Source organism: Mesocricetus auratus, unplaced genomic scaffold, assembly GCF_017639785.1.
Source record: "Mesocricetus auratus isolate SY011 unplaced genomic scaffold, BCM_Maur_2.0 Super-Scaffold_100008, whole genome shotgun sequence".
In the NCBI taxonomy this organism is placed as follows: Eukaryota; Metazoa; Chordata; class Mammalia; order Rodentia; family Cricetidae; genus Mesocricetus; species Mesocricetus auratus.
In genome coordinates, this window is record NW_024429192.1 from 66,284,585 (window position 1) to 66,299,315 (window position 14,731).

Genomic DNA, 14,731 nt, shown 5'->3' on the forward strand with positions numbered 1-14,731 from the left:
CTTGTCATTCTTCATGATTACCATCCATACTCACTCAACAGCCAGGTATTTAAAACAACTTATGTCATTTACCAGAGGGAATTGTTTCCCTAGAGCCACTAGCAGGATCTAGAAGTTGCTGTCTTTCTGATGATGTCTCTGCCACCCCTTTTTATATTCTTTGATCTACCAAACTGAAAATCATCTGTGCCTACCAGTTCCTTTGTCTCCATCTTTGATTCTCTTATGGACCACTATAGGGTAGCCTTCTTCATTGTCTCTCTGAATATCTGTGTCTGTTCCTAAATTCTTGAGCTGCATGGGATTGTGTCCTTGAATCTTTCCTGACTCCATTTGCACATTCTGTTATACGAGGAGCTCCTTAAAGTCAGGGCTCTTTGTTTCTAAATGAACTGGTCATGGGTATTCTGCATTCTACCTTGATGCCTGTGTCTTATATTCCATTCCATTCTGTTATACCAGGAGCTCCTTAAAGTCAGGGAAAGAGTAATGTGGGAAGCAATTTGTATAGTAGTATGTATTTATACAGCACTTTCTTTTTGGTGACTGTGCATGGTGGCACATATGTTATCCCCACACTCTGAGGGCAGGGGGATCAGAAGTGGAAAGATCAGCTTGGGTTACACAGTGGATTCCATGTTAGCCTGGGCTACAAGTAAAATCCTGTTTCAAGATCAATATGTACATACATACATACATACATACATGCATGCATGCATACACACGTACACACATAATTCTTGCAAATGACTGAGCATCTGAATTTGTTTTGAGAATGTACCATCGATGATTCTTGCTGGGCTTTCTTTATTGTGTTCTTGCTAGCTCACTTAATCACCACAAAGAATAGCCATGATGTTATTATTATTGCTGTCACTCTCAATAGATGAGAGAACCAAGGCTCCATCACTTGGTATTACACAACTGGCTGATCAATAGGCTAGTTTTGAACCCATGACTATGCAGGCCATGGACTGTCAGGAGGAGCTAGCCTCCTCAGTTCATAAGATCTGACTGATAAATTTCAGAGGCTCAGGCAGCTGACTTGAAAGCATTATTTTAAATCATAATATTAATTCACATGACAAAAGAATTAGCAAAATGATACTAAATGCTTACAACTTGCTGTTTCCTATTAATTTTGATATAGTATTAGTAAGTATACACTTGATGTTGCATGTATTATCAGTACTTGGTAAGCTGGAGCTAGTATACAAGGGTGTATAGCTGTGTCTTTTCCATATTTTATGTTGAGGAACGATCCATTTCCAGTTTGAACTTGGCCATTGATGGAAGAGTTTTCACCAAGGACATTGGCAACCATAGCAGATAAGGGCTTCCTGTCTGTGAATGGGTTACTAACCACTTAAAGCACACCCCTGACCTGAAAGGCAACTTGCACTGCAGTAAGCAACAGGTTTTGAGCCCAAGGCACACATAAGCCCTTTCATTTCTTGGCTTAACTTTCACCTACTCGGGCCCAGCTTTGCACCATCACAGACAAGCTGCCTCCTGGGATTAGAAAACTGCCCTTCAAATGGCCTATTCAGCCTTCAGGGTTGGATTAAGCAAAAATCTGGGTAGTGATCCTATGCCTATAGCTGTATGTCCTATACTTCTATCACAAAATGTGCTGTACACTCATCACACAGGAATATCTGACACAGCATTGACAGGGTAAGTGGGAGCCCTGAAATATTAATGTACATTTATGTTAACATTATTTCTTCATTGATTCTTTGGGAATTTCATATCATGCACCCTGTTTTCCAGTCCCTCCATATCTAGCCCTCACCCTTGTAGTATACCCCCAAACAATGAACATTTAAAAACAATTAAAATCAAACCAGCCAACCAAACTAACAAAAAACACAATTGGATCATGCATCTTCCTACCTCCTCAACACGTCTTCATTTGTCTTAGTGACATTGGGAGCTTCACTGTGTCACATACCATACCCTTTTGTTCTATCAGTTTAACTTGCAAGTGAGTCACTGGTCTGGTTCAAGGACTCTGGATAACCCACTGTTTTATCAGTTAACCTCAAATCTCGATTTCATGCAGTTTGCATACTGTGTATATTTTATGGGATCTCATGAAGTGAGACACACTCTTAGGCTTCAAGGTTATGCATGTCAGCAATGGGGTTTTAATTCAAAAAGTCCATCATCATTGGACCTCCATTTCTTCATCTGTCTACAGATAAATGTGGCCTTGATGCTCTTTGGCTTTCCTTCTGTACATATTCTAAATGATACTACACAGCCATTCTCTTCTACAGAGCTCAACTCCCACATTCTATACTATGGACCACTGAAATTAATAATGATTGAAGTATTTCATAACAGCATAAGGTTGAGGATTTGCATGAAAGGCCAGGTTTTGCACTAAATGTGCCATTTCAGTCAGCTAGCTTCAGATTTGCCAATCCAAAATGCCAGCTGCTGATCACCCAAAGAAAGACTTGAAGACAGAAAGACTTTCTGGTCAAGCACTCTTACTGCCTTAGGGACAGACTGTCATTGACCTCAAGTCAAGGGGTTCAGATGGGGAGAACTCTCAAGCTGTTTCCTTTTAACAATCTATAAGACTAAAAAAGAAAAGTTGACATCTGTACCGGAGTTTTGAGTTGACATCCCTGACTTGGTATTTAGAGAAAAGGAGTAGGAAAAGGAAGGCCTATTGGATTAGGAAGGACAGAGGGAAGACAATGGTAACTAAGAGAAACGTTTGTGCCTGAGCCTCTGGTGTAGTTCCCATGGTCAAAAGAGCACACATGATAGCTCAGGCAGAGCACCTGCTGCCTTACCCTGGCTGCTCTCAACCATTAACCTGTAGATCATGTCTGTCTTCATGGAACATGAGGGAGTCTGTCAAGGTAACTCCACATCTTCATGTCCACCTACTCACTCGGGTTCTAGGTTTACAAGCACTTCCATCTACCAGTCCACCAGGGGATTGAAAGAATTGAAGATTCTGTTAGAAAATTAGGTCAGACATGACAGTACATGTCTAATCCCAGTATTGAGGAGGCTGAGTTAAGAGGATCATTATGAGTTTGAGGAAAACATGTGCTGCTGTGGAGAGAGATTCTGTCTGAAAAATAAATCAATAGGCAGGGAATTAACTCATAATCGCCTGGGTGCTGAGCCAAGTCTCAAGTTGAGCGTGTCCTGTTGACTCTACTACTGGTGTGCTTCTCCAGCTTCCAATGACCATTGCCTGGTTATGTCAAAACTGTTAGCTGAGATGAGAAATTTTTAAACTTCTGCTTGCCTGAGGACACACAGCACCACACTATAGGAAGAAAAGGCTCAATAAGCTCATGGGTTCAGCAACGCTTGCAAGGAGAAATGGGTGCCCCTTCACGTTTCAATATGAGAAATGAGTCCATAGAGAACGTGGCATGTCCAATGTCACACAGAGTCAATCAAGTCTGGAGCACACACATGGACCTCCTATCTTCTCCTACTTGTCATTGTCATCTATCCAAACATTCTTCATTTTCCCTCTCCTTCAGCCACCAGCAACATTAAGGAAAAAAAAATCAACAAACAAAAAGCCAAAAAAAAAAAACCACAAAAACCCAACACTATTTACAAATCCTTGACCATCGTTGCAAGGACAAGGCAACATTTTCTGCCAGTGTGGGGATGGACTAAAGAATGGGGACACAGGGAGGCAAGCATGCTCCAATCTCTGCTGTCACTTTGCATTTCATCTGCCCTGTGCCAGGCACTGGATTTATTGCTGGTGAGAAGGATGACTCACGTTCTTCTGATGCCAACCAACTAATTTATCTCACCATGGCTTGGTAGGCACAAACGTTTAGTATGCGATCAAAAATAGAGGCCACCTGTCATCCAGTACCTTGGAACTGGTCTTCAAGCCTGAGGACTTACTCAAACCCACATCAAACTTTTCACCCAAATATAACCAGACCGACTTTATTTTTAGGAATCATCATTTTATAACACAGTGACAGAAATTAGAAAAGGTTAATGGAGAGAGGCATTTCATTTGGGAGTTACCTGTCCTGAGTTTATTCCCACTTGGCATATTAAATTGACTTGTCTTTTTCTTTCTTTGGTGGGGAGGGGAACTAATTTCCTCTCTGAGCCGCATCATCACTGTTTGCTATAAAGGGCTAAGGTGGGTAGACCTTACAGGATTATCTTTATTTCTTTTTCTTTTTAAGCAATACTTTTTTTTGCTAATTCTTAGAAAATTTCATACAATAATCTTGATCATCTTCACCCCAGCTGTTCCCCCAATTCTATCCAAATCTACCCCTTCCTGCCCCTATTTTGTGTCCTCTTTTTGTTTCAAGTTGTTATCCAGCAGATGTCCTGGTCCTCTGGCTCTTATTACTTTTCACCTGCCTGCCCCCTTCCAATGACATTCCCTGAACCTTAAGATGTGCTGTAAATGTATTAACTGGGTCTGGTCTCTCCACGTTCAGTTGATCTCTGCTTTTGGCCAGTTGTGGCTTTCTATAACGATCTCCAACTACTACAAGAGGAGGCTTCTTTTATGCAGATTTGGAGGTACACTTATCTGTGGGCCGAGGGAAAGTATTTAGGATGCGGTCAGGAATTATACTAGTTTAGGAAAGTGGTGGCGGTAGATTCTCTTCCAGTCTCTTTGGTCAGAGGTGGTGATTATCTATTTGATAGGCTCCTTAGCTGATCATTCCTTATCAGAGGCATCCGCCGTATCTTTTTTTTCTGTAAGATTCACATAGTGCTAGAGCCTTCTTTATGCTATAGGAAAACAGCATAAATTCAATACAGTCTGACCAGCTAGCATCTTAGAATCTTCTACTATTTGACATCTGTACATTTCTGTGACTTAAGGTGGTGGCTTCAGTGCCCTAAGGAAGCTTCAGGCAGTTTGATGGCTAGTGTTAATTGGGCATGACTGTGGGGGGGGTTTATCTTCATTTCATTCATTAACACAGGAAGACCCATTTAATTGTGGGTGCCATCATTTCTTGAGCAGAGTATTCTGGATTTTATAAATTTGTGTCTCTCTGTAGATGGGATGTAACCGGATGCTTCAATCCCCAGCTGCCTTGACCTGACCATGATGGACGGTACTTTGCTCAGTGAGCAAGCATAAGATGTTTTCACCAAGTTATTTTATTGCAGCAATGGGGGAAAATGAAGACCAGTCAGTCATTCAGAAGAACCTGAGATTACATCTCATTGAATAAGAGTATACAGGGTCTTGATGATGGTCAGATGAGATTTTAATTCAGTGTGAATAAAGGAACTTGAGAGCTTACCCTAGTGTATTCATCTTTTTAAAAAATCTGTAAAATGGGCTGGGAGCATCGGCTACATAGCCTTTTATGTATAACTAGGGAATCAACATGCATTAGCACTCTTACACAAAACTTCCTGAGACATTTTAAGTGCTTAAAATGTTATTTTTATTCTTAGTGTTTGAGTGAAATTATCTACAAGTTCCTTGTAGTCTCAAAAGATAACTGTGGAGGAAGAGCCATGTGGGCTAAGGATTTGCTGTCATGTTTTCTCTTCCTCTATGCAACAGCTCTTCTCACTCAATCTGTGCCTCTAACACACACACACACACACACACACACACATACACACGCAGAGACAGACAGACAGACAGTAAGAGACAGAGAAACCCATTAACACACACACACATACAGATAGACAGAGACACAATGCATACACACACACACACACACAGACATGTACTCACACACTCACACATACATACAGAGACACATCATGGTCACACATGCACAAATGTATACACAGGTAGAGAGACAGAGATACGTAGGAACACACACACACATAGACAGAGACATGTATGCACACACACACACACACACACACACACACACACACAATCTTTTCTGCAGAAACTGGACTCTTTATCCAAAGCTCCTAGTACAAAAGTCTACCAGATACTTTTTGGAAACTGAAATTGCTTTGGAGATAATAGACTCAAGAATGTGGGTGTAAAATACAAATAATAGGCAAGTTCATACTGAAATCTTTACTTTTAGGAGTCGTAGGCTTTCCTTTTCACTTTTTCTTTTCCAAAAGCGTCATCATTTTTGTGGTTTGTAAATGATCTTTCCTCTGGAAATTAGATATCACAACATAAAATGCAAAATTGCAACTGATTAAATATATGAAAAACTCAATTACTTTTAAGGCAGGTTAAGTACTCTTTCTGGCATGGCAGCCTACAAGAACAAATTTGCTTTGAGTCACATCTTTTACATAAACCAAAGAGGTTACCCCTTAGAATGACTGTCTGGCTTATTGTTCCCCGCCCCCATGGTGTCCCACATACTATAACAGGAAGACATTAGCAGTTTCAAGACTTGAACTTTCAATTTTTTTTTAATTCACTTAAACCAAGCAGAGTTTCTACAGTCGAAAACAGTGATCACCATGATGCTTGTCCTGGGTGATCATGGGCTGTTTGTCCTTTAGATAAAGAGACTGTGACTGGATAGTCCTCACACACCTAAGGGTGCCAAGCAGTAAGGAAAAGGTTGCCCTTCTGGATTCAGCTTTGTTTTTTGATTCCTCGGTGATAAGGGAATGTAGTTGCTACATGTTGGCTAAGAGTATGTTCTCAGGGATTATCTTACTTTACCCCCAAATCTCTTCATGATTATAAAGCAGGAAAGAGAGAAAGAGACTTGTCCAAGGATATTTATGGGTCAGATGTTTGAATCACAGTCCAGGATTCTGGTAGTTGGACAAAAGGTTAAAACTCTAACCCAACATAGAAAAGTAGATTAGTAATATAATAAAAGTAAACTATTTGCATAAAATCTTTAAGTACCAAATACATGAAAACACTGTAGGTTATCAACTCAAGGAAAAGTGAAAATCAGGTTGTTGGATTGCCTTTGTTTTTTTGTTTTCAAATAAAACAGAATATCCAAAGGTTTGTTGTTGTTGTTTTTAAAAAGCAGTGTTTTATGTATCTCAGCCTGGTCTCATGAGCTCACTTGGTATCCATCTTCCTGCCTCTACCTCCTGAGTGCTGGGATCACAGGTGTGTTCCACCACATCTGGTATATGTGGTGCTGGGGTCAAACCCAGGACTTCCTGCATGCTGGGCAAGTATTTTACCAACAAAGCTTTGATGGCTGCTGTAAATGTCTATGGGGTACAGCTTTCTTTCATCCAGAAGTTTACTTTGTATCACTCAGTCCTAGATGTTTCATGGCATAGTCTAGAACGGAAGCTAATTTGTGTCAGCATGTCATACATTTGAGAGTCTGCAACCAAGTACCAGTTTTGTCTATGGTCAAAAGCAGGACCATTGAGTTTTTATGTGTTATTTGTTGACCTAAACTCAATAGAGGAAGTCTTTACTTAGAATGGGGGGTTCCACAATATGTGAGGTAAACAATATCTGTGACATTCTGAAGACTTTTGCTTTAGAACAAATGAGATTGGAAGAGAGAACTGAAGATGAGTGATAAGTTTGTCAGTCTGGAAGTGCTCACTGCTCATTGGACTTTGAAGATAACAGTTTCTTACAAATGGAGTTACCTGACAAATTGGAGACTATACATGCTGCATGTGTTGGGTATAGGATCAGACTTGATTGAAGTTAACCAGAGGAGATTGCTATTAGACAGACTATAGTTAAGAACTTCTGAAAAATTAAAGCTGATATAACATGGAGTTGCATTGCTCTCTAGTTAGTGAGAGCCTTATCCCAAAAGCCCCTCCTCAGAGGCAACAGAAAGCATGCTAACTAGAAAGAGAAGAGCAACAGGGTTGCAGGACAGAAAAATGTCCCAGTTGGTTTCCCATGGGAACTCATGGTCCAGAAAAGACACTTTGAATTCAGCAGTCACTCAGTCACTCATGCATTAATCCACAGTGTTTGGAATGAAGGTAACACTAAATTTAACAGTGTTTCTTCATGTTTTGAGTAAGGAAAACTGAGGCCTGGAAGGGTTGTATCAATGTAATGACCAATAGCCATTAACTCTGACCTGTAAGATCCTGAAATTTAAAAAGTCACCAGGTGCCTGGAGCATTAGATGATAGGCCATGGTGCAATAAAGCATTCTATGTAAGGTTAGATGGAAGTTACTAGAACCCTGGCCTAGGAACCACAACACTGGATTCCTCACTGTTACTGCTCAGGCCCATCTTTCCACTCTCATTAGCATTGGGTCCCGTCATCTCTAAAGTGGGGAGGGTAAGGCTTGTGTGACTGATTTCACAAGTTCTGGTAAGAATCAAAAGAGAGAAAGGATGTGAAAGTTGTTTGTAAGTCGTACTGTGCTATGTAAGACAGGAGTCCTTCCCCCTGCTAATAGGCTGATGCTGCCTGCAGACAGCACCCAGAGGATGTGTCTGTTTTCCGTTGCCTTGCTCTTCCTGAGGGCACTTTGCATGAATCTGTCCACAGACTTCATCCTTTAACCACTGTCACGAGTTGATGAGGTGGTCCATTACTCTCACCAAGCCACTTACCCCAGGCATGGTACAACTGAACACACAGCCGTGCTCACAGATAGCTGAGGTGACTAGCAAGGAAAGGGGGCAAATGGAAAGCTCTGAGCTTACCCATGCTCTCAACAGGTGTTTAGATACTCAACTCCTCGTCATGGATGCCACCGGGGGCAAGACAAGCAGTCCACAGCCTGTGCTGTTCGGACTAAAGTGAAGACGTTGAAAAGGAAGAATCCTGCGACACTATAGCAAAAGAAAAGGGGTAGTGAGTGGAGACAGTTACCGGGTTGGTGGAGCACTGGTATCTTATCTCTGGTATGTAATTGATGATCTGAGTATAGGGTGAGATCTTAAGTGAAATGAATCGGTGGTTTCAGTTCCGGATATGGTATGCAAAGAAAAAAAAAAGACTCGCTCTTTGAAATTCAGCACTTCCTTGTCTGTGCTTCAGGAAGCCACACGCCTGATGTTGAGTGTGGAAACTGACTCATATCTGGCCCTTTGAGATTGGCCTCTCCAGCCCCCAGACTGTGGGCAGGATCTGGGGCCTAATGGGAAGCCAGAATGGGGTCTAGCCTAACCTAGAGAAGAATGATCAGACACAACATCACTGATGCACAGGGAATCCACTTTCTGGATGGTTCTATAGGCAGTGGATCTTCTGGACCGTCACCAAAGCATTTCACCATGTACTTGGCAGTGACTGAGTGACCTGAAATGATAGAAAACAAAATCACGAAAGCACTGCCTCCCAACACCTTATGTTCAGAGTTACACTTAAAGGAAATCAGCCAACTGAACCACTTAGTGCAACCATGTGACCCTGAGATCTTATCATGTGTTTTCTCACCAAGAAGCCCCAACAATTCACAGCTGCTCTCCTTGACTGTCCCAACCAGCTTCTGTATGATGATTAGGCTTATTTAGGTGGGGAAAGCTTATCAGAGCCTGAGACATGAAACCATGGGTGACAGAGAGCTCAGATCTCCTTCAGGGAGCCATGAGTGGTTTCCAGACATTGTACAGACCACCTCAAGATGGGAAAGACCCACTAAACATCACATTTGCTTAATTCTAGTTGACATATTCGAAACAGCTTGCCCAGGAATAATGGGAAGGTGCTGGTTTAAATGAGAAGTCTATGGGAGACAGGTGGTGCAGAGGGAAAACTCCAGCAGAACCCAGCTTAGCATTAGCAGGTCCAAGCTTCTCTTTGACCTCTGGCTATACGCTTCATCTCTTCAACTCCCCTTTCCTCATCAGTACAGTGCAAGCACCACTTACAAAATGAGATCATGCATGGGGAAGTATTTGCTTTATAGATGGGAAGAACTATGCAAAGTTTCATCATTTTTCTTTACCTATAGACATTGGAATATTAATGCCTAACCTGTGCTGGAAGTGAAGCTATAGCAAATCAGCCATAGAAAAAGGATTAAGCTTCCCAGTTTTTGTATCTGGAAATCTTTCATAAGATATATGAGTCTGAATTTTTACCTGCATGCTCCTTACTTCCAAAAAGGGTATAATGATCACTAAAGCACGGGGAAAAGATTAAGACCCTGTCGTGGAAGAAGAGAACAGGTAGAGGGGAAAACAACAGAATAAGAACAATTTTAATGAAGCATGCAACATGATTTTGAGGTCCTTAACAGCTCAGACAAAAGAAAACGGGGTTGGGGGGAGCAGGCTGCATTATGCAGCTGTCTTTATCCACTAAACGAAGATCAGTTATGCATCAGGGTCAGCCAAATCCTTCCTGGCCATAAACAATATAAGAAACGTGCATCCTTGGTTAAGGGCTATCAAAACCAAAACAATAATATCTTAAGGAGACACAGCGAGGGTGCTGCTACAGCCTGAGCACTCGGAAATATTTTCCTTTGTGAATCAGTGTGTGCCTTTCCAGACTACACAAGAAACAGGATGATTACTAGAAGGAGCAGGCTTTCTTAAAAACAACAACAACAACCACAACAACAAATAAAACAGGGCAGTGAAAGTCAGCATTCTCACTCCCAGGTTGGAGTACTGCTGGCCAAGGTGTTTACAGTGGCTGTCACTTATTTTTTAGAGGGTGGACAGTGAACTAGGCAAGGCAATATGTGGGGTGCCTTGCACAAGGTCACTTGATGTCTCTGAAACTGATTGTGTATTCTGAGCTCCTCAATATGTTTTTGTAGGTCACGGTGTTCTAGGCAAAGCTCCCTGTTGATGTACATCTCTCATGTAAGATTTAGATCACCTCTTTTTGGGCAGAGCTCCATGGAAACACCGCCCATGGTTTCCGAAATGGAGTCTGATTGGGTCTCTGTAATGTCTGGCTGCTGTGGACAGCAATTTTGCCGCTGACACACCACTGGACAGTTGGCAAGCCAGAGACAACGAGTATCTAGTCACTGTAGGTTATTATTATTCTAAAGCTAAAGCAAGCTCCTGTTTATAGAAAATAGCCCAGGAATGGAGTCTTCTAGGCAATGGAAAATTCTGGTTCATCTGGTTACCATCCATATCATTTGAGATTCTTGGTTTCCAAAGAAGTAATTACAACACACTTTGCTGAACACTAAAATGATAGAGTGTGACTTAAGCTTTCTTTGGTGATTCACAAGGTGCTTCGGGATCTGTCAGCACCCAATAGCGTAATTAGCATTGTAGTTTCTCATTTTCTAGGACCCAGAGTGGGAATGTAGAAAGTGTGGAAATCTGGGTGGTAACCATAGGACATTCCAACCAGATCATTGACACAGCCGGCGCTGCTGCAGGTGGGAAAGAATCTTGTCATCTTTCAGTTGGTTGACTAGTGGAAATACAGCAGCAGACATATTGCATATTATTGGATGTACAATCAGTTACTGAATTACTAACATGTTTCTTCTCAAGAAGACCAGGGAAGCTGACCACAGTGATTCATGCCTGTAATTGGAACTCTTGAGAGGCTGAGGCAGGAGGATTTCCAGGAGTGTGAGGGCAGTTTGGAGTGCATAATGAGTTCCCAACTGAAAACTTTAAAAAGGGAGGGGGAGGGATAGACAGACAGACAGACAGACAGACAGACAGTCAGGAAATGTTAGGGAAAATGAAACAATTTTATTCATTCACTTCCCCAGCTTGATGTTTGAGCAAAATTGGCAAACAGAGTATCAGTTGTGCTAGAGACCACAAAGAGAATACTTCAGGTTTCAACATTGCTTTTCAGTTGTTGTTTTGACATTTATGTATTGATTTATTTATGTGTACACATGTTCTGCATGCTCATGTTTATACTTGTGTGTGTGTGGACATGTTCCAGCATGTTTGCAGAGGTCAGAGGAAAACTAGCAGGTGGTCGATCTACTGACTTGTGCGTTCCAGGAATCAAACTATGCCATCGGCCTTGGCAACAAGGGCTGTTACTTACCAAACCGCCTTGCTGGCCCACCATCATTGCTTACCAGGCATAGAGAGGGCCCGTGAGTCCTCTACAGTCATGTCCAGTCTGGGTTACAGCTGCTAATTCTCTCTCTCTCTCTCTCTCTCTCTCTCTCTCTCTCTCTCTCTCTCTCTCTCTCTCTCTCTCACACACACACACACACACACACACACACACACACACACACACTGTGTCTGCTAAGGCCCACGCACAGCAGACGATGGTTGTAGAGCACACACTGAACTTACCTCTGTTTGAAGGTTATCAAAGTCCTCTTCTGTGTAAGGGCCCTCAGTCCAGACCTGAGAGAGTTCACAGAGTAAAGAATGAACAGAGTCCCCAGGATTCAGTCAAAATGAAAATCTTCCAAAAATAGCAAAGAGACACACAACTCCCCACATGTGTGAGAAAAAAGTTCAAAGAGCCACCCGGGCAGGGCTACTTTAAGGCTGTCTTACTTTGCCTGTGTTCTGAACTGGAATCATCACTACCTCTACCCTTGGGGACTTTAGAAAGTCACTATGTGCTCGCTGCATTTCCACTATGAATCCACAGTGACTCTTCCCTTTGAAGTAGGGGAAGAAGGAAGTTGGTGATTGCCATGCTAATATGCTGATTTTACACACACACACACACACACACACACACACACACACACACACACTTAGGTTTTCAAGACAGGGTTTTCTCTGTGAAGCCCTGGTTGTCCTGGAACTCACTTTGTAGACCAGGCTAGTTTCAAACTCACAGAGACCCATCTGCCTCTGCCTCCTGAGTACTGGGATTAAAGGCGTGTGCCACCACCGCTAGGTGCTGCTTACATTTCTAAGGGCAAGATTCTGTTTGGACTGGGCTCTGAGGGTCGGGACAGTTTCTCTTTCTGGGTTCCTGAGTGAAGGGCCTCTCTGCTCTTCAGCACCCACTCCTCCTAGCTTTGATCCTGGGTCTGGAAAGAGCAGAGGCTTGTATCGCAGTCCAGAGTGAAGGCAGTAATCTCCAAGATGCCAGGGTCCGTGGGACCCAGGTGCCCTGCCATAGCTGAGCATCAGATGCAGGTTTCTAGATTATACCCCTGCAGCTCCAGATGACTTCAGAGCTATCTGAATGTGTGTCTGTGCGTGAACATTTTCCTGTTTTCTACAAATGCCTCGTATTGGTTAGAAAGACACTCCATCACAGACTCTCCTGGGAAGGAGGTTTCATGTCCCACCCTCCATGTGGGTGGAGCAACTGCCAAGCCTCCTCTGTTAGTGGTCATCCAGGTAAGAAATGGATACAAGTTCACACAACTAACTCTCTAGTAGTCTCCATTGCCTGCAGTGTGTCCTAAACTATGGGTGGACATTCAGGGTCTCCCAGAACCTGGCACCAAACTTTTTTTAAATTACATAAGTAGACAGGTCCCCAGCGGTAGCCATTCCTTCTTTCTCAGATCTTCAAGCATTGTAGGATAAGCGCCCTCTTTCCTTCTCTCACCCATACTTCGCCCTTCTCCTAAACACATTTGTTTAGGCAGTTTTCCTAGCTGCCACAGTGAATCCCTGTTTCTCTTTGGTGAACACACTTCTTTGTCCCGCCCTCCTTCCTTCCTCCTTCATGATTCACCCACATGGCTTCCTCTCTGTTCTGCACATTACTTACACCATCTTGGCATGTCACTGATTTTCTCATGTGTACGCAGACTCCCCACAGACAGGAGACATTGCATTGTCCCCTGTGTCCTCCATATCATCTAAGATAGAGCTTAGCACATGACTGCATCAAGGTAGGCCTTCTGGCTTGACGCAGACCTCGAATGGTCTTCTCCTCTAGCCAGGCCGAGAGGGAATGCTGCCTCTCCACTCTGTTCTCCTCAACTGAAGCAGATTTAGGGGTTCTATCTCTCTTGACCTCTGAACTACATCTGTACATGTCTGTTCTAAACTCTACATCCACAGGACCAAGGAAAGGCAAAGATGGCCAGTGGAACCATGCATGTACACCTGCTCAAGACCTCTCGTGACCCTGGAAAGTTACAGGAATGTATAGCTGTGCTGCTCCTGAACCAGCTCAGAACCTGTTTTGCTGGAGGTTTCTTCCCTTGGCAGGTATGTTGATGAATGTTGCCAACTGGGACGGGAGGACACTCAGACTGTGCCCAAGATTTTTTTTAATGCTAGTATAGCTGTCTTTCAGGTCGGGAGACTACATACTTTTTGATCTCTACTCATGAACCTGGAAGCCCTCTGAGTTATCTCAAGCAAGGAGGCTAAGTAGGATCTCTGTTTCCAATGACAACAATGATTCTTTGTGCTTTATTGACTCTTAGACTCAAGGATGTCAGGCCTGGAAACAAGTTTAGAAATCACCTCATCTCATTCTTCTATTTAAAGATTGCATATAGACTGAAGCTGGCTTGCTTTTGAAATGGGGAATCAAGTATCGTTTATTCATGCAATAGTAAAGTCTACCTATCTAAGAATCAATCAATCATCTATCCATATTTTACACCCAATTATCTACCTATCTGATAGTTTGTTAAATACCCATTACTGCTAGGCACACAGCCTGTGCTTAGCTCTTATCTATGAAAACATGAGATATGGTGCTTGCTCCACAACAGTTTATTCTATATATGCATACAAATACTTCTGATTCAATGTGTTGTCTGCAAGTGTGAACCAAGCATGTTTTGAGCACACAGAAGTTTCTGACTAACTCCTAATGCCCCTTTCCTGGATAAGAGGAAGAAGTTTTTCAAAATGACATACAAAAGAAAAAAGGCCTCAGAGAAGGAAGGGGAAAAGGGAAAGGGTCCTCTCAGTAAAGAACAGTGATCACAGAGGTGACTACCCCATTTCAGCA